Genomic DNA, 21950 nt, shown 5'->3' with positions numbered 1-21950 from the left:
AAGCTTGCGCAGGATAGAGTAGCATGGAGAGCTGCATCAAACCAGTCTCAGGACTGAAGACTACAACAACAACAACAACAACAACAACATAATTCCATTAATTTCAGGTAAGGATATTAGTGTTACTTCTACTTTCTCAAAGTTTTGTGAAACGATGTTTTTAATCTGTACGTTGTAGCTTATCTGTTAATAATTGTATTGATATTAAATGTAGTGAAAGTTAGATGTGGAAAACAGTGATGCACCACATCCTAGAAGTTAGAATAAGAGGAGCTGGGAATGATACGTAGATTGCAAGCAGATGAGACAAGCGTGACCTCGCTCAGCCGACCGGACTGCCGGCGCGGCGGTGGCTGTGAACCCGTGGCCGCAGCGTTTAGCGCTCGTCGGATGGGAGCGGGATTCCAGCGGCGGCCGCCGTCCTTTCCATTAATTATTTATGCCCGGCCTGGCCACACAATGCGATGCAATACGGCCTGCACAATGAGCGGCCACAGGGCGGCCCGGCAGTCGCGAAGCCAGTCGCCTCTCCAGGGCGTCGCACCCAGGACACCCGCAGCTACACCGTGCGAGCGTGTAAACACTTTGAAACTGTCACGTGTTGACAGTGCAGATAATCACTGCAATTACACGCGGTGTTTCAGATGAGCAGCGTCCTCCGAAAGCGACATTCTACACTATGTATCGGGTGATTGGAAACAGCTGTTGCAAGTTTATGATGTTGTGGGTGGCTTCTCAACAGTATAACGATATGTTTACGTAATGTGTATACACAAACATACAGTTGTAAATGTCCCCGTTCGTAGTCGCTAATTGTAACAATATGTTTACTTTTGTGCTGTAACATCTAGCTGTAATCAGCGGTGAAAATATATCTGCGAACGCCGACAGTGTGCGGCTGTTTCTTGCTGGATCGTCTGATCAGTCGGGAGTCGCATTGCAGAGGAGAGTAAATGCCTGTTCAAAATATAATTATTTTTGGATAGCTCAACATGAATTTCCTATGGGACCGTAGTTTATCATGCATTTACCAGTAGAATATGGCGCGGAGAAAATATTTCGCGGCATGCAACTTCCGTCCGATTTCGAAGAAAGAATTCGTGACTCTTAACTTTCTATTTGGCAGAAACACAAAGAAAATTAAATAACTTCATGAAGGAGTGAGACATAGATTCTATAGTAAATAAATAGTCCATACACCAGTTCCATTTAACTCTGAATTTATGGCAGTTAATAGATGAACTTACACTGCAATGAAGGATTTAACATGGATGCCGTTTTGACTGGCACTTCTCGTAATCAAAATAATTCCTTTGACGTTTTCACATACACGTCGCACATTAAATCTACTGCTATGCAGTACTGCACCTTTAGTATTGCACTTTTACTTTACACCAAAATAAAATTTTTTTAACGATAATAATACGGCGGCAAGACATGCGCGTCCGACACACGTTACAAGAGACAAGAGAAGAATGAGTAACTGTTCATCGAGAATATCTCGTACATCAACAAAAAAATGTGTAAAAGTGTTCTTCTTCTGTCCGTTTTTCGCGCCGCGGTTTTCAAAGTCAGTAACTCACTGCGTCTCTGACGGAGCTTCGACAATAAACAAGTTACGTCACACGACGATCACCTTTTACATTCTCGCAACATTATTTGCTAACTGTAGCTGTTGCTTAGCGACTGCTCGATTAGTGAATGATTTAAAATGATAAGGCAATCACATAATGTTACAACTGGCAGTGCCTGAATATACTCAGGAAGTACTACTTCCTTAGCACAGTTAAAGCTATTGAACGAACAGTCAGCCCAAGTCGCAAATATTTTATTTTTCATTCGATGACTAGTTTCGGGCTGAGAACCATTTTCAGATCAACATAACACAGTCAAAAATGGCACTTCCGAAGATGTCAACAAAATGTGTAATGTACATTCACAGTGCATACAGATAACTATTCACAGTACATACAGATAACTATCTGAATGTACTGTGAATGTACTTTACATATATTAACAGAATCTTCCGTCGGTTCTTGGTAGAACAACATTATAATAATAAATGAAAAGCACCAGTTTGCTTTTCATTTATTATACTTTACACATTTTGTTGACATCTTCGGAAATGCCATTTTCGACTATGTTATGTTGCTTTGAAAATGGGTCTCGGCCCGAAACTGGTCATCGAATAAAAAATAAAATATTTGCAACTTGGACTGGTTTTTCGTTCTATTGATTAACGGAAGCTGCTGACCCAAGTTACTCCAGCATGCTGGAAGTTCACAGTTAAAGCTAATTTTTATGAAGAACGTAAATATCCAGCTTCCACTGAGGTAACGAAGAGCTAGTCAACACCACTGTAGGAGGGATTCTTTTAACTATTTTGTAACACTGAAAACGATGTAATTCACGTAGTTTCATAGAATGTGCCACTAGAAATTAAAGTCAAAAATCACGTAGTCTGCTTTCCCTCAACGCCTTTCTGCCTAGCCCTTAACGTATATCCGAGAAGTTAACAGATGACATATTCTAGTTACTATGACACACCATCGTTCACATACTGTTATCGTTTCTTGCAGATCGATACATTTTAGACTATGTTGATTGAATTATAGCAGAGAATGAATGCGTCTTTCAACTTTTTCTGCTATACGTCATTGTTTCTGGTAACAGAAATTCGAATCGCGCTGTGGGAAAGAGCTGAAATCCTATGTTTCGGTATGTGCCAGCGCTAAATGTCGCATGAGAGGTGGTCATTAACACAGTGCTGTTGTATCTGGTTGGTAAAAAAACTTCAGTAATAGCCACTACGTTTTAATTTATTACTTCTTTACTACTAGTTCTATTCACAACATATTTGGCAGAGAGCATTCATAAATACCGCTGAATGTATCAGCAAAATTATGTCATTGTACGACACAAAGTTCAGAAGATATGACGTCATAAACATTGAGATGCTGAAGAAACTTGCTATTGATTCAAATGGAGTACAAAGAACCCAGACTATATTCATCCAGTGTTTCATAATGAGAGCACATACCGACTTCCAACAAACTTTAAACATAATTTCAAACCTATTCCAAACCTTTTCTCGCTTATATTTTAAAGTCAAACAAGAAAAGTAAAAGTGCAGTAATCGATAAACTATTTCCTTTCACCAATGTTTTGGGGGTGTCAATGGAAAGAAGTTTTGTAAAGGTTTGAAATTACGTGTGAAGTCCGCTGGAAATCGCTAAGTGCTGTCATTCTCAAATACTGGATGAATATAGTCAAGGTAATTTGTTTGTGCAGTAGTATAAATGGCTCTGAGCACTATGGGACTTAACTTCTGAGGTCATCAGTCCCCTAGAATTTAGAACTACTTAAACCTAACTAACCTAAGGACATCACACACATCCACGCCCGAGGCAGGATTCGAACCTGCGACCGTAGCGCCTAGAACCGCTCGGCCACCTCGGCCAGCTGTAGCAGAATGCGTAAGACAAATGCACGGACTACCCTACTGAATAACATTTAACACTTTAATAAAAGTTTGTTTGCTTCACTCTTGAGTGACTGAAATAGTGGCATTTTTACCTAATTTTATGACCTAAACTAGTTCCCGTGCTAGCTCTGGTTTGAAGCCTACACTAATATCAGCATTCTTGAAACTGTGGGCGATGTTTTCTGAATCAGCGGTGAAGAAGTTAGATTGTGTTTAACCTTCTTGGACTTCTTCGTGGTAACAGTATTCTCTTATCCATCTGCACGAATAATTTTTTTCTTAAATTTATGACATTTTTTTTTTTTTTACAAATTCTAGGTTTTAATGAGTGAATTTTTTAAATTTTCAACCTTTTCATGTTTTATGTTTTCCTGCCTGATAACGTATAAACAGGCCCCATTCTTATGTCCCTTCAAATTGAATTACGGTATTGATAACACAAGTAACCGAAATGACGTTATAATTAAAGAAATACTCGTATGTTAAGCGATCTAGAGACCTTTATTCAGAACATATCCACAGTTATCTCAGACTCTTTCAGGAAATTTACCAATAAATAAGTAAAACGCCAGCATGAAAAGAGAAAATTTCAAGAAATTTTACGTCATAGATAAAACTATCTTCTATGTTACAACATAAAAACTTTCATTGCTTGAAAGTTTAAGCTTTCCGTCCGAAGCATTCGATTAGTCGAATACTGGGTACTTCTAGCCGATCTTAGACTAACAAAGGTTTTGGAAAACGGAGGGTAGTATAATTTAACATCGAACAGTACGGACACTGAAAAAGTTATTATAAGTGACTGTCCGTCCTTTTTTTTTTTTTTTAAAAAAAATAGAGGTCGCAAAATTAAGGGCCTTGCAATGCTAGTGACAGAAATAAAATCTGTTATATATGTTCTTGATGAAGGTGATGCACTAATTCTACACACTGCCTTCAGCTGAAAGAATAGGATACGTGTTTAGACATTTAAAAACATCAGCAGTTATTTCCTTAAGCAGACATGTACCTATAAACCACTTTTGTGACTGGTTTTTGTTTTATTTATAATTGCCATATATCATCGAAACCTGTATTTTCCCCGTTAGTGAAAGTTAATGTTCCACTGCTAAGGCTGCTGGAAACGCCTTTTTGCACACTGTTCATGAATTTTTATTTGTACACTACGACATTACGAGAAGCCGGCTCGTGGGACGAGAGGCATTGGTGAATGTTTTGACAGCTTGCAGCAGCTAGCCAAGTGGGCGAGGAATGCAGCTAAGTTGAGGACTGAGCGCGAGGTGCGGGTTTTCCCCCGACTGGAGGGTTATGCGCTTGGCTGAAGAGACCACTCAGTGGCAGATAAGGTCGTTGGAATGAAAGCAGAATATCATGTTTCTAGAGAAGCTGCACTATAGACCCTAAAACATGATAGAGAAAATCAAATGTACCAGAAAAGTCTCGATGCATGATCCCGGGATAAACACTAAGAAAATTAAAGTTGCATTTATTACATTATATTATGATATTAATAGCAACTGAACCACTGGACCAATATGATGTATGGTGTACAAAGTGTCATTAAATACCACTATTATGGTGAAGGATGTGTGTAAAAATTTATTTACGAATTAGTTCAAGGCTGATATGCAAATGTTCCAGTATCCTAAAACCTACACAGTTAAACGTAATAAGACGGCAGCACGAGTTTGCACATTTACAGTTATTTGTTACTACTAGATGAGTGCCCACAATTTATTACTTTATATATATTTATGATTTTACGTACATTTTGTCATATTGTGAAACCAGATATAGACACTCACTCTGAGCTTTGTTAACAACTAATATCAAAAACAGTCGTACGTTGCACAGTGTTCTTTATTAATTCAAGACGACGCATTTCGCCAAGGTGAAACATCATCAAATTGTATAGTAATATAAGGGGAGGGCTACACTACAATTAACCCAGCGTGGTCCTATCCCGGACTACCATGACAGCCAAACGAGAACCAGAAAACAGGGCGAATGAAATGGCATAGAAACATATAAAGATAACTCACGTAAGACATTTATATAAAGTTACTGCCAAGAAGCATGTGTTAATCCAGGCGAGGCATTAAATGGAACAAACTGAAAAACAAGCCATTAAAAAACAGACTGGAGAGAACCACCGGGAACAGGGAGCGGAGGAGAACGAAAGGAGAGAACGGCGCAGAACAAGAAAATAGCGCACAAGCTGCAAATATGGACCCGGACCACAAGTCGTTGGTATTCTCCTGCAGGAATATTGAACCATGCTGTCTCTGTAGCTGTCCATAATTGCGAAAGTGTTGCCGGTGGGCAGAATGTTGTGCACGAAGTGACCTCTCCATTAAGTCCGATAAATATTCGATGGGATTCATGTCGGGCGATCTAGGTGACCAAATCATTCGCTCGAATTGTCCGGTTTGTTCTTCAAAACCAGTCACGGACAATTGAGACCTAGTGACATGGCGCATTGTCATACATAAAAAAATCTATCGTCGTTTGGGAACATGACGTCCACGAATGGCTGCAAACGGTCTCCAAGTAGCCGAACATCCAGACAACTCAGCCTATTCCAAGAAGACCATTATGAAGTCACCGCCAGCTTACACGGTTCCTTGTTGATAATTTGGGTCCCTACCATCAGCTCTTGCCAACTGAAATCGCGACTCACCTGACCACGCCACGGTTTTCCAGAAGTCTAGGGACCAATCGTCATGGACATGAGCAGAGGAGGCGCCGAGGGCGATGTCGTGCTATTAACAAAGGCACTTACATCGATCGCCTGCTGCCATAGTTGGCCAATAAAAATCAACTCTTGTATGTTTCAATGTTCCTCACTTTTAAAGAATTTACGACGTTTTAGTTCCTCTTGTTCTTTACGATCAAGACATGTGTTACTTATGCGCTATGTGATCAAAAGTATCCGGACACCTGGCTGAAAATTACTTACAAGTTCGTGGCGCCCTCCGTCGGTAATGCTGCAATTCAATATGGTGTTGGCCCAACCTTAGCCTTGATGACAGCTTCCAGTCTTGCAGGCATACGTTCAATTAGGTGCTGGAAGATTTCTTGGGCAATGGCAGCCCATTCTTCACGGAGTGCTGCACTGACGACAGGTATCGATTTCGGGTGGTGAGGCCTGGCGCGAAGTCGGCGTTCTAAAACATCCCAAAGTTGTTCTATAGGATTCAGGTCAGGACTCTGTGCAGGCCAGTCCATTACAGGAGTATTATTGTCGTGCAACCACTCCGCCACAGGCCGTGCTTTACGAACAGGTGCGCAATCGTGTTGAAAGATGCAGTCGCCATCCCCGAATTCCTCTTCAAGAGTAGGAAGCAGGAAAGTGCTTAAAACATCAATGTTGGCCTATGCTGTGATAGTGCCACGCGAAACAATAAGGGATGCAAGTCCCCTCCACGAAAAAACGACCACACCATAACACCAACATCTCCACATTTTACTGTTGGCACTACACACGCTGGCACATAACGTTCGCCGGGCATTCGCCATACGCACATCCTGCCATCGGATCGCGACATTGTGTACCGTGATTCGTCATTCCACACAACGTTTTCCCACTGTTCAATCGTCCAATGTTTACGCTCCTTACGCCAAGCGAGGTGTCGTTTTGCGTTGACCGGCGTGATGTATGGCTTATGAGCAGCCGCTCGACCATGAAATCCAAGTTTTCTCACCTCCCGCCTAACTGCTATTGTACCTGCAGTGGATCCTGATGCAGTTTGGAATTCCTGTGTGATGGTCTGGATAGATGTCTGCATATTACATATTACGATCCTCTTCGACTGTCAGCAGTCTCTGTGAGTCAACAGACGAGGTCGGCCTGTACGCTTTTGTGCTGTACGTGTCCCTTCACGTTTCCACTTCACTATCACATTGGAAACGGTGGACCTAGGGATGTTTAGGAGTGTGGAAATCTCGCGTACAGAAGTATGAAGCAAGTGACACCCAATCACCTGACCACGTTCAATGTCCGTGAGTTCCGCGGAACACCCCATTCTGCACACTCACGATTTATAATGACTACTGACGTCGCTGATATGGGGTAATTGGCAGTAGGTGGCAGCACAAAGCACCTAATATGTAAGACGTATGTTTTTGGGGCTGTCCGGATACGTTTGATCATATAGTGTATGTTTTCTTGTACTTCGTTTATATGTTCATTGCTTCATTTTAGACCGGCCGTGGTGGCCAAGCGGTTAAAGGCGCTACAGTCTGGAACCGCGCGACCGCTACGGTCGCAGGTTCGAATCCTGACTCGGGCATGGATGTGTGTGATGTCCTTAGGTTAGTTAGGTTTAAGTAGTTCTAAGTTCTAGGGGACTAATGACCTCAGAAGTTAAGTCCCATAGTGCTCAGAGCCATTTGAACCATTTTTTTGCTTCATTTTAGCTTTATTTTGTTGGCAATGTTTTCATTTGTTATTGCTTTTAGGAAGTTTTACTTTAAGGTACTGCGTTTGCTCCTCTGAGTCTTTCTGTTTATGCCTCCACACATAGTTGTTGATCCTGTACGTTCTGAACTACATATATTTCTACTTTTACTCTAGTATGGTTTACATTTTTTTGTCAATCTGTTCATTATTACTTTACGATCTTTTGCTGTTTTTACACTGCATCCCTTTGCCTCCGGTGCTATTCTGGTTTGGGCAACATTTACAGTTTGCGCTCGTGGTGTTGCTCCGAGTTCGTGAGGTAACTCTGCTGTCTCGTTTTCTCATTTTGCTCTACACTGCTCCCTGTTCCCCGTGGTTGTCTCCAAGTCTGTTTTTAATGGTTTTTTTCCTCACTTTACTCCATCTAGTATCGTACCTATAACTGACACATGCTTCTTGGCAGTAACTTTATACATTTTTTTTTTACGTGAGCTGTCATTCAAAGAGTGTTCGGAAGTTCCAGTAACAAACTTCTGGTACTTGTAGAGGGGAACGAGCACATAATATTTTGTATACGTACCCATGTCAGGAAACGTACCGTTCAGAAGTTTAAATCATCCAATTCTTCTCGAGAAATTGAATTAGGTGTGACTAAACAATTATCTGGTAACAATTCGAAAGAAAACATAACAAAACATCCATTTATCAATTAAGCACATTTGTTTATATTAACACTTAATCATTACATTTTTCTAATATTCCAAAACAAAAAAGAACCTAGCATACTGTACATACAGAACAGTACTGATGCGTTAAAAAAGCGTCTCGATGTTGTGAGTTAATGAGTATTTCGCTCTCATTTAAGTATATGAATGAAAGAGCCAGCCTTCAGGAATTGTGAAACGAAGCGCAGATTCGCCACGAGACGGGGAAATTCACAGGCGTCCATCGTGCTGAATGAGGACTAAGCGCTGTAGTGTGCGAGAGAGACAGACGAGGACCTACGTCATAGGGAAACCCCGTGGAAGCTGTTTCTGGCCGGGGAAACGGAGCTAAGATCGGACATAAAGGGAAACATTTAGGAAAGTTATTTAATTCTGTAGTAATTGAGGGAATGAAGCCACAGTAATTTTAATCTACGAGTACCATCCTTCGAAAATTTCATGGTGATCCCAATAAAACTTGAATATTGATCATATCTGTATTATTTTAGGATTTACTGGTAAAGTGAAATTAACAAGTATTGCATCGAAGACCTGAATGCTAAAATCTGAACACTTTGGTCGGTCTTAACGATCGACATTTCATATAGGAACGCATCATTAAAGTGACAAATGTTGTATATGACAACTCTGTAACTTTATTTGTTTAAAAGATATAGTAAATTTAAATTATCAGTATTTTCAGTTAAGCATCAGATCATCATTTCCTCCACACAAAACACATTGAACGTGACACCTTATTGAATCATTAAGTAACAGAATATTTGTTGTAAAGTTTAGTGCATAATAGTTACTTTTGTTCTATATTTATTTATCAGAAAGCACATTGGTGCAAAGGCTACTGGCCGTCACATCCAGAGTTGTATTGTATCGTATGTAGGAAATTGTATTGGTTTTATGTAAAAGAATTAACGTTTATTATGTAATGGATATTATTGTTACTCTATTTAGAACGTGAAAGTGGTCAAGCTTTGATCATTTAAACGTGTTAAAATGTAAAATAATGTAGAATAAGCTGACCAAAGGGTACAGTGGTGGTGGAGACGCGAAAGCGAACGGTTGGTCTTCAGGTAGCTAGGAAGTGAAGTGAATTCCAAAATTCCGCGTTGTGTGGTATCGCGGGACTTAGTCTTTGAGCGGTGGGCAGCCACGCACCTGGTGTGAACTCGTAACTTTTCGTGTAAATGACGAGGTGGAGTATCGGACTTGTGTTTCGCGATGAGATTGTGAATGATCGAACTGTGTCAAAACTCTGAATACGAACACTTTCGCTATTAGTTTGCTTTCTGAATAAACATTATTCTAACCAAATCGCAACTGCGTGGCCCACAACATTTATGGGTCGTTATTTTAACTTCCGATATTATTATTACTGTCATTATATACTATATTAACGTTGTATGTTTCATACAATTCCGGAAATTTGCCATCTGCCAAATGATTTAACCAAAGGGTCACAACGGTGTAATTTAGGGCGTGTAATGCGAGACGTAGGTTCAACCCCTAGAAGAGTTTGAGCCAAGACGTTTCGATGAAGGGAACTGCATGTGAGCTCGAACATCTTTGGAATGTTAGGTCGCAATGTGGCGAGCACCAACGTAGTTACAGACCTAGTACCTACGAAGCGTGTTCTGGTACACGCTCTGCTTTCGACCTGGTGTCTCTTCAGTTCCTAGTGGAGCAGCGAGAACTCGTTCCAGCAGATCTTTCTCTGTGTCTACAGGAGTCTCGTAAATTAAACTTTGCATTCGACCTGACAAAACGTTGTCCGTAGGAGTTAAATCCGGCGATAGGGGCGGCCACGCAGTTGGACCACATCTGCCGCCGTAGATCACCACAATCCTGTCTCCTCACGGTGAAGGTAACTGTTTCTCGAAGCAGCTGCAGAAAGTTTGTGCTGTGGCATGCTACATTGCGAAAACGTTTGTGATACAGCCGACTACCAGCTCTACCGTTACCTCGAGCTTCACAATACACAAGGAGCACGTCTGTGTATTTTGAAAACGTATACCGACCCTTGTGTACTGTATCGGAGACGCATGGGCACTGAACAGGTGCGACTGCAGGGCACACCTTAAGTTACGTCAGGTTACCGTCTGACGTAGTACACGTCACCCTGTCTAGCCTATTGCATACCAGGATAGGCAACTCTGAGACTTATCTTTTTCCCTCAGCAGGTGTGGACGCGTTACGCTTCTGAACTGAAACCGTCGTAGAACGGAAACGGTACGTTTCCGGACACGGGATCCTATTAAAAATATTATGTACTCACTCCCCTTTGTAACGGGAATTTTGATATGCCATTTAATTCGACCACTTTTTCTGGTACTCACTTTGCTGTCATAATAGTCCAGATAGGACCATGCCGGATTAATTACAATGTAGTCCTCTCCTCATATTAAAAAAAAAAAAAAAGATGATGGCCTACCCGGGTGAAACGTCTCGTTCTTGATTTAATAAAGAGCCTTGTGCAATCGACGACTATTTTTAATATTAGTAATAATAAGTTTACTGCATCACCACACCACGATGGAATAGAGGAATTTTTATTAATAATTTGTTAAATACTGTGTTTGCTACTTTAATGAGTGTTCAAGAAAGGTCTACGATAAATTTACGGTATTGTAGTGTGTTGTAAGTATGTAGTTAGCTTTAAATTTGAATGGTGGTTATTATTTAAGTTTCTAATTTGGCTTCAGTAATATGTGATGTCACAGAAAGTATTTAAGGGCGAGTGGTGTTTTGGCACCTGTGAACCATAATTATTTGCTGCAGTTGATATTTGTGTTCGTTTGTATTCAGGAGGTCTTACGCTATTATACTCCACAACTGACCTCAGGGAACAGCCCTTTCAGACTTTGAGTGTTTGTTATTGATTTTTATGAATCAATATGCAGATAAATTAACTTTCATCGTACGTATTTCTATATTGGATGCTCTACATACATTAATTATTGATAAACTGACTTTTTGTTACTTTGAGTCTGAAGTCACAATTCACACATGCGGAAATATAATTCACTAAATTTTTAATTAGCCAGCATCATTAATGTTGTGGGATTCACCTAGTCATTTTACATATGCATTTTTTGTTGTGCTATCTGTTTATGTAGAGTGATTAAGGATTAATTCTCTATTAAATGTATGGGCTTTCAAGCAATGGTGCGCGACTGACCCTGTGATAATGACTAAAGCCACCGCATTAGATCGTGCTTTGACCACATCTATTGTGGTCTATCAATACCACAGGCGCATTTGTAACCTCATAACACTGTTAAATGCAGAGGAGAGAGCGGATTGGTGGAAAGAGTACATTGAAGGCCTCTGTATAGGGGGAAGATTTGTCTACTGTGATAGAAGAAGAAACAGGAGTCGATTTAGAAGGAGTATTAGAATCAGAATTTAAGAGAGTTTTGAAGGACTTAAGAGCAAATAAGGCAGAATGGATAGTTAATATTCCTTCATAATTTAAAAAAAAAATTGGGGGACGTGGCAACAAAACGACTATTCTCGTTGATGTGTAGAACGTATGGGTCTGGCGACAAAGCAACTGACTTTCGGAAAAATATCATCCACACAATTCCGAAGACTGCAAGAGATGACAAGTGCGAGAGTTATCGCACAATCAGAGTAACAACTCATGCATCCAACTTGCTTACAAGAACAACATGCATAAGAATGGAAAAGAAAACTTAGAGTGTGTTCGATGACGATCAGTTTGGCTTTAGGAAAGGTAAAGGCACCAGAGAAGTAACTGTGACGTTGCGGTTTTTAATGAAAGCAAGACTAAAGAAAAATCAAGACATATTCTTACGATTTGTCAACCTCGAAAAAGCCTCCGACAATGTAAAATGGTGCAAGATATTCGAAATTCCAACAAAAATACGGGTAAGTTGTAGGGAGAGACGGGTAATGTACAATATGTACAAGAGTTAAGAGGGAATAATAAGAGCGGACGATCAAGAACGAAATGCTCGAATGAAAAAGGGTGTAAGACAGGAATATAGTCTTTCGCCCCTACTGTTCAATCTGTGCATCGAAGAAGCAATGATGGAAATAAAACAAAGGTACAGGGGTGCAATTAAAAGTCAAAGTGAAAGGATATCAATCATACGATTCGCTGATGACATAGCTATCCTGAGTGAAAGTGAAGAAGATACGTGATATGTTGAATACAGTGAACGCTCTAATGAGTACAGAATAGGGACTTAGAGTAAATCTAAGAAAGATGAAGGCAATGAGAAGTAGCAGAAATGAGAACAGCGGGCAACTTGACATCAAAATTGACGGTCATGAAGTAAATGAAGTTAAGGAATTCTGCTACCTAGGAAGCAAAATAACAGATGACGACCGGTTGCAAGCAGGACATCAAAGGCAAACTAGCACTGGCAAAAGGGGCATTCCTGGCTAAGAGAAGTGTCCTAGTATCAAACTGGCCTTCATCTGAGGAAGAAATTTCTGAAAATGTACGTTTGGAGCACAGCATTATATGGATGTGCAACATGGATTGTGGGGCAACCAAAACAGATGAGAATCGAAGCATCTGAAATGTGGTGCTAAAGACGAATGTTGAAAATTAGGTGGACTAGTGAGGTAAGGAATGAGGAGGTCTTGCGCAGAACTAGAGACGAAAGGAATATGTGGAAAACACTGACAAGGAGAAGGGACAGGATGATAGGACATCTATTAAGACGTCAGGGAATGACTTCCACGGTACTAGACAGAGATGTAGAGGGCAAAAACTATAGAGGAAAACAGAGACTGGAATACATCCAGCAAGTAATTGAGGACGTTGGTTGCAAGTGTTGCTCTGAGATGAAGAGGTTGTGACAGGAAGGAAATTCATGGTGGGCCGCATCAAATCACTCAGAAGACTGATTACATAAAAAACAAAATAACCTGGCATCGAGTGTGGGTTTTCTGGAACATTGTGTGGTTTAGGTTTTAGATAAAAAATAGTTCACGTTACTATTTTCTAATAAGATTTCCAGCCCCGTACATGAAAACACCCAAATTCATTACTCGTAGGTCATGTAGTTTTCTTCAATATGGAAAACTGGCCGGAAGTCGTACGTCTTAGTTTAGAGTCATTGTAATTTCGTAACGTGATATTCATTCGGCGCTCATTTTCGATGTTTAGGGTGTCATTTGTTTCTGTAAGTGATCTTGAACGTAGTGCTGGTTCCTTTGATGGGGATACGACCGCATTTGGGATGGAAGATTCCATCCGAAAAACTTTGTGAGGTGCCTTGATATATGTTGCTTGAAGTTACGTGACGCCTATTGTGAGTGATGTATAAATCATCAGCGTTTATGCAATGTGTGCACCAGGAATCAAACGAATAATTTCACTATGTGTCCAGCCCATGCTATATAACTTGGGTATCCCCTCACACTCCCATCGCGAACCATGTTTTGCTGATTTCTACTGTGGAGGAGATGACCTCTGCGAAGCAATATTTGGCGTGAATGTTTTGATGTGCACACACGAGAGCTGGAAGTGACACGCAATGCGCGTTCTGCAGCGTTGCATACCTGTAAGGTGTCGTGCGTATTCTGCCAGTACCGGCGCCCACAGGAAGGGGTAGTGGGAGCACCTGCCCCTGGTGAGAATTCATTTAGTTTGCGAATATGAAAAAAGGGCCTTTAATCACAAAGTCAAAATTTTTGTGACCTAAAATACCTGGAAAACTATCACTGAAATTGCCGGAAGATATCTATAAAATGACATAAAAATTATATAAAATATACGTAAAGTTAGTTACAGAACTAACTAGACTAATTACAAACTTTATAAGAGGTTTGAACAGAAAATTATAAAATGTATAATTAGTGTAAAATATCTATGTTTTCTTTAAGAAACCTTATTCTTTGAATATGTAGGAAAATTGTTGTACAAACATCTTAAAGCTATTACTATATGTGAAATTCAGCATGCAGCGGTTGTCGAAGACAGGGGAACGATTGTTAACCGACAACACGTCCTTGTAATTAGAATATCTTTCAACATTTGCTGAGCCAATTGAAGTGGGTACTTAGATATCTTCCTTTAGCTTCAAAAAAGAATATAAAAAAAATTATACACACGAATATAGTTATTTCACAAATGCGCATTACCTTTGATACAATATCGGTATTAAATATCGAATTTTTTATTTTAAGACGCATACCTGGTGCAAGTTAACAACACTAAGTGATGGGTCAATGACAATAAGCAGGTTTGCAACATATACGAATACATTCTTGAGCATAATAGTTTGTTTTTCCCTAGACGCGCATGTATTGTTCATTCTTGCCAATTTTAAAGCAATGAAAATTTCTGTTATAAATGGAGGTTAAAGATAAATATGTAAAAATGAAGTGAAATCTTAAAAATGGCATCATCCTTGAAGATTTAAATAAAACACGATATCTACATGAGGAAAAACGCAAAATTAAATTTGCATTTCTGTAGCCAAAATATTTAGAATGTCATTACTTGTGAAAAACGTGTAGCTCATAAGGATAGAACGATTATATGTCAACAAACTATGGGCATTACTAATAAGCTGTAGTAAAATGCAAGGAGGCTGCCGATCGACTTAATGAAAAAACTACTACACACGTTAGCGGTCTGCATCTACATCTACTTACATACAACATATGGTGCTTGGCGGAGGGTTCCCTCTACCACCACCACCCACTCGTTTTCCTGTTTCACTTGTAAATGGAGCAAGAGAAAAATGACTCTCTATACATCTCTGTACGAGCCCTTATCTATCTTATATTGTTCTTGCAGTGCGTACGCTAAACTTATGTTGGCGGTAATAGAATCGGTCTGCAGTCAGCCGCAAATGCTGATTTTCTAAATTTTCTCAACAATGTTTCGTGAAACGAACAGCGTCTTCTTTCCAGATATTCTTATTTGAGTTCAAAGGGCATCTGTGTAATACCCGTGTGTTGATGGAACCCACGGGTAACAAATCTGGTAGTTCGCTTCTGAATTTCTTCGACGTGTTCCTTTAATCCGACCCGTCGTGGATCAGACGCACTCGTGCTGGACTCAAGAGCCGATCGCACTTGCCTCTCCTTTATAGATGAATACACTTTCCCGAAATTGTGCCAATAAACCGAAGTCCACCATTTGCATAGCCTGCTACCAACGTTATGTGCACGTTCCATTTCATATCACTTTGCAACGTTACACCAAGTATCTTAGCGACCTAACTGTGTCAAGAAGCACGCCACTAATATTGTCGAACATTACACGATAATGTTTCCTACTCGTTTACATTAATTTACGTTTTCACACATTTAGAGCAAGGTGCTTTTCGTCACACCAGATAGACATTTTGTTTAAGTCACCCAACATCCTCAAACAGTCACTCAACGACGACACTTTCCCATACCTACAGCATCACCAGCAAACAATCTCATATTGTTCCTTACCCTATTCGTCAGATCGTTTATGTACGCAGCAAATAAGAGCGGTCCTATCACAGTTCTCTGGAGCACCCCTGATGATATCCTCGTCTCTGGCAAATACTGGCCACTCAGGAAAACATACTGAGTTATGTTACGTAAGACGTTTTTGAACTACTCACATATCTGGGAACCTGTCGAGTACTCGGACCTTCGTTAACAGTCTACTATGGGGCAGCGTGTCAAACGATTTCTGGAAATCCTAAGACTTCTCCTAGACGATATTCTTTTTTTTCTTTTGATTCGTCAGTCTTCTGACTGGTTTGATGCGGTCCGCCACGAATTCCTCGCATGTGCTAACCTCTTCATCTTAGAGTAGCACTTACAGCCTACGTTCTCAATTATTGCTAGATGTATTCCAATTTCTGACTTCCTCTACAGTTTTTGTCCTCTACATCTCTCTAATACCATGGAAGTCATTCCCTGTCCCTAGCCGGCCGGAGTGACCGAGCGGTTCTAGGCGCTACAGTCTGGAACCGCGCGACTGCTACGGTCGCAGGTTCGAATCGTGCCTCGGGCATGGATGTATGTGATGTCCTTAGGTTAGTTAGCTTTAAGTAGTTTTAAGTTCTAGGGGACTGATGACCTCAGAAGTTAAGTCCCATAGTGCTCAGAGCCATTTGAACCATTTGAGCCCTGTCCCTATTCCTTGTCAGTGTTTTCCATATATTCTTTTCCTCTCCGATTCTGCTCAGAATCTCCTCATTCCTTGCCTTATCAGTCCACGTAATTTTCAACATTCTTCTCTAACACCACATCTCAAATGCTTCGATTTCCGTATGTTCCAGTTTTTCACAGTCCGTTCAAAAAATTGGTTCAAATGGCTCTGAGCACTATGGGACTTAACATCTATGGTCATCAGTCCTCTAGAACTTAGAACTACTTAAACCTAACTAACCTAAGGGTAGCACACAACACCCAGTCATCACTTCACAGTCCGTCTTTCACTAGCATACAATGCTGTGCGTTGTACATTCTCACAAATTTCTTCCTCAAATTAACGCCTACGTTTGATACTAGTAGACTTCTCTTGACCAGGAATGCCCTTTTATGCCACTGCCAGTCTACGTTTGAAGTTCTCCATGCTCTGTTCGTGATTGATTATTTTTCTGCCTCGGTAGTACAATTCCTTAACTTCATCTGCTAATGTTAAGTTTCTTGCAGTTATCATTTCCGCTACTTCTCATTACTTTCGTATTTCTTCGATCTACTCTTAATCCATATTCTGTACTCATTAGGTTGTTCATTCCGTTCAGCAGATAATGTAATTCTTCATAACTTTCACTCAGGATAGCAATATCATCAGCGAATAGTATCGTTGATAGCCTTTCACTTTGAATTTTATTTCCACTCCTGAACCTTTCTTTTATTTCCATCACTGCTTCTTCGAAGTACAGATTGAACAGTAGGGGCGGAAGACTAAACCCCTGTCTTACACCCTTTCTCATGCGAGCACTTCGTTCTTGGTCATCCGCTATTATTATTCCCTCTTGGCTCCACTATTATTATTCCCCCTTGTCTCCCTATAGCTTACCCCTTATTTTGCTCAGAATTTCTAACATATTGCACCGTTTTACATTGTCGAGCGCTTTTTCCAGGGTTATGAATTTTATGAACGTGTCTAGATTTTTCTTTAGTGTTGCTTCCGTTACCAACAGCAACGTCAGAATTGCCTCTCTGGTGCCCTTACCTTCCTCAAAGCCAAACTAATCGTCATCTAACACACTCTCAGTTTTCTTTTACATTCGTATGTATGTTATTCACGTAAGCAAGTTGGATGTATGAGGTGTTAAGCTGATTGTGCGGTAATTCTCGCACTTGATATTTTTCCATAATTCAGATGGTATGACACCAAACTTATACATTCCACACATGGATGTGAATAATTGTTCTGTTGCCACTTCCCCCAATGATTTAAGAAATTCTGATGGAATGTTATCTGTCCATTCTGCCTTATTTGATCTTAAGTCCTCGAAAGCTCTCTTAAATTCTGATTCTAACACTGGATCCCCTATCTCTTCTAAATCGACTCATGTTTCTATCACATCAGACAACTTTTCCCCCTCTATAAAAGCCTTCAATGTACTCTTTCGCCCGCATCTCGTGGTCGTGCGGTAGCGTCCTCGCTTCCCACGCCCGGGTTCCCGTCTTCGATTCCCGGCGGGGTCAGGGATTTTCTCTGCCTCGTGATGGCTGGGTGTTGTGTGCTGTCCTTCGGTTAGTTAGGTTTAAGTAGTTCTAAGTTCTAGGGGACTGATGACAATAGATGTTAAGTCCCATAGTGCTCAGAGCCATTTTTTTATACTCTTTCCGCCCATCCGGTCTCTCCTCCCGTTGCGCTCTTAATGTTACTACCCTTGCTTCTAATTTCATCAAAGATTGTTTTGACTTTCCTGTATGCCGAGTCTGTCCTTCCGACAGTCATTTCTTTTTCGATGTCTTCACATTTTTCCTGCACCCTTTTCATCGTAGCTTCCCTACACTTCCCATTTGTTTCTTTGCTCAGCGACTTATATTTCTGTATTCCTGTACTTCTCTGAACACTTTTGTAGTTCCTTCTTTCATCGATCACTGAAGTATTTCTTGTGTTACCCATGGTTTCTTCACATCTGTTTTCTTTGTACATTGTTTTTCCTTCCAAATTCTGTGGATGTCCTTTTTAGAGATGTTCATTCCTCTTCAACTGTGCTGTCTTCTGAACTATTCGTAATTGCTGTATTTGTAGTTTTAGAGAACTTCAAGCGTATCTCGTTATTCCTTAATACTTCTGTATCCCACTTCTTTGCGTACTGACGCTTCCTGACTAATGTCTAAACCTCAGCTTACTCTTTATCACTTCTACATTGTGACCTGAGTCTATATCTGCTCCTGGATACGCCTTACAATCCAGTGTTTGATTTCGGAATCTCTGTCTAACCATGATGTAATGTAACTAAAATCTTCCCGTATTTCTAGCATTTTCCAAGTATACTTCTTCCTCTTGCCATTCTTGAAGAGTATTGGCTGTTATTAGCTGAAACAGACAACAGGTTAAGGAAAAGCAAACATACCTTTATAGAATGTGTAGACTTAGGAAAGGTTCTGACAGTGTCAGCTGGAACACTCGCTTTGAAATTCTGAAGATATCAGGAGTGAAATAGAGGTGGAGAAGACTACTTACAACTTGTACCGATACCAGACGGCAGCTATAAGATTGAGGGGCATGAAAAGGAAGCAGTGATTGAGAAAGGAGTGAGACCGGATGGTACCTTATCCCCGTTATATGGTCTGTATACTGAGCAAGCAGTATAGGTAACCAAAGAAAAAATTGTAGTAGGAATTAAAATTCGGGGAGAAGAAATCAAAAACTTTGAGGTTTTCTGATGACATCCTAATTCTGTCAAAGATAGCAAAGAACTTGGTAGAGCATTTGAATGGAATGACTCGTGTGTTGAAAGGGACATATAAGATGTTTACGAACAAAAGTAAAACAAGGATAATGGAATGTGGCCGAATTAAATCACCTGATGCTGAGGGATTTCGATTAGGTAACGAGACTCTCGAAGAAGTAGATGAGTTTTGCTATTTCGGGTAATAAAATAACTGATAATGGCCGAGGTAGAGAGGATATAAAATGTAGAATACCAATTTCAAGAAAAGTGGTTTTGAAGAAGAGACATTTGGCTACATCGAATATATATTTAAGAGTCAGGGAGTCTTTTCTGAACGTATTTGTATGGAGTGTAGATATGTATGGAAGTGAAATGTGGAGATTAACAGTTTAGACAGGAAGTGGAGTGAAGCTTCTGAAATGTGGTGCTACAGAAGAATGTTAAAGCTTAGATGGCTAGATCACTTAACTAATGACGAGATATTGAATAGAGTTGTTGATAAAAGAAATTTGTGACGCTACCTGACTAGAAGAAGGGACTGGCAGGTAGAACACATTCTGAGACGCGAAGGGATAACCAATTTAGTATTGGAAGGAAGTGTGGTGGGTACAAAATCGTAGAGGGAAACGAAGTAATGAATACAGTAAGCAGATTCAGAAGGATGCAGGTTGCAGTAGTTATTTAGAGATGAACAGGCTTGCACAAGGTGGAACGGCATGGAAAGCTGCATCAAACCAGTCTTCGGACAAGTTTGTCAAAAATGGTTCAAATGGCTCTGAACACTATGGGACTTACCTTCTGAGGTCATCAGTCCCCTAGAACTTAGAACTACTTAAACCTAACTAACCTAAGAACATCACACACACCCATGCCCGAGGCAGGATTCGAACCTGCGACCGTAGCGGTAGCGTGGTTCCAGACTGTAGCGCCTAGAACCGCTCGGCTACCCCGGCCGGCGCAAGTTTGTCGATTGTTGCTACACAGGAGAGGCTAGATGAAAGTTGAATGAGGAACGTCGGTCTTCACTAGTTTACGTAGAAATACTTCTCTGTGCACTGCTAGCGAAAATAATAATGTTGATACCTCCCCTCGAATTACTGTCGCAGTTGCAATTGGGGAGGGATGGGATCCAACAAATAAATAGCGAGCTGAGGCGTAGATAAACTGTCATATTCGAATACGAGGCGATAATCGTGGATATTCTCTTTTTATGGTAATTAACGGAGGTGAGGCAGAGCTGTGTTTCGAACATAAGGTGAGTTTCCTAGAAGCAAGATGTGAAGTTCCATTCCTCTCGAGAATCAGAGACCGCCGCTCTCTCTCTGTCTCTTTTCTATAATGCGATTAAATTCTGTAAACGACGTTCTGTGCACAGTACAAGTCGTTTGCAGTAGCATCATTCATCGGCTTATTCCCTTCGATAGCCAGAGTATGCCTTTGATTAAATGAACGAAACGATTGTGCCTCACTTACCACTTTCGTTGCTAGTTGCAGGAATTTGCCTGATGTGTTTATTTGTCCTGTTGTTCCTCCATTTGGCGTTCCATGTGGATTGCAGATCGCTTCAAGAGTCTGATAGTATTAAGCGAAGGACTTACTTATCGTACTGCAACATCAGGAGTTCCAGACCACACGGGAGGTGGGTAGTGTTAAATATAGCACTTACGGGGGAACGATAGGGTGGCGTTCGAAAAAACTAGAAATTTTTTAATTACGGAATTCGAATGCGTATACATTGAAGAATTATTTCCCAAAATACTATGCGCGAACTACAGCAACTAACGATTCTGCGAGTGTTTGAAGCCGAGCGTGCACAGCACGCCTCGGAGTTACAGAACCGGTTCCGCGCTGACGCTCCTTTCGTTGCGTCCGTGAGATGTTCAGGGTTTTGAGTAAACCTGATTTGCTGGAGCGTTCTTAGTGCGGTTTTACTCAAAATGAGAAAGAAAGTTTCAATACTCTCATTTGGAGATGCGCTCCAAACATAGCATCCAGCCGAAGCGAAATGGTCACTATTGCTTCAAATTTGGTCGTATGTCTATTCAATGTAGGCCATACTGCATTAATGCACGTGGCGGATGCCCTTCAAACCAAAATCGGCGATCAACTGCGCTGATTCTGTGGAGACAGAGACACCAGCGGCGATGCGCGCCCAGCGACGAAAAGGGCTTTGAGGACGATAAATCAGAGGTTATCGGGTCAAAGTAGCAGAAAGCGGCCATCCACTGACAGGGGAGATAGTTATTATGGACCACGCATCGATGATCTCCCGTAAGTTCAAGCTTTCTCCCTTTTTTATATGATACAATACCAGGGAAGGAAAGTTGCAACCCACCACATAGCGGAGATGCTGAGCCGCGATAGGCACAACAAAAACATTCACACACTCACAGTTTCCGGCCATTGGGGCTTTTGTCAGCAGTAGACTCATATACACACATACGCGCGCGCGCGCGCACATACACACACCCACACACTCACGCAAACGCAACTTGCACACACGTCTGCAG

Source organism: Schistocerca serialis, chromosome 1, assembly GCF_023864345.2.
Source record: "Schistocerca serialis cubense isolate TAMUIC-IGC-003099 chromosome 1, iqSchSeri2.2, whole genome shotgun sequence".
Classification (NCBI taxonomy): Eukaryota; Metazoa; Arthropoda; class Insecta; order Orthoptera; family Acrididae; genus Schistocerca; species Schistocerca serialis.
Note: the sequence above shows the minus strand (reverse complement) of the source record.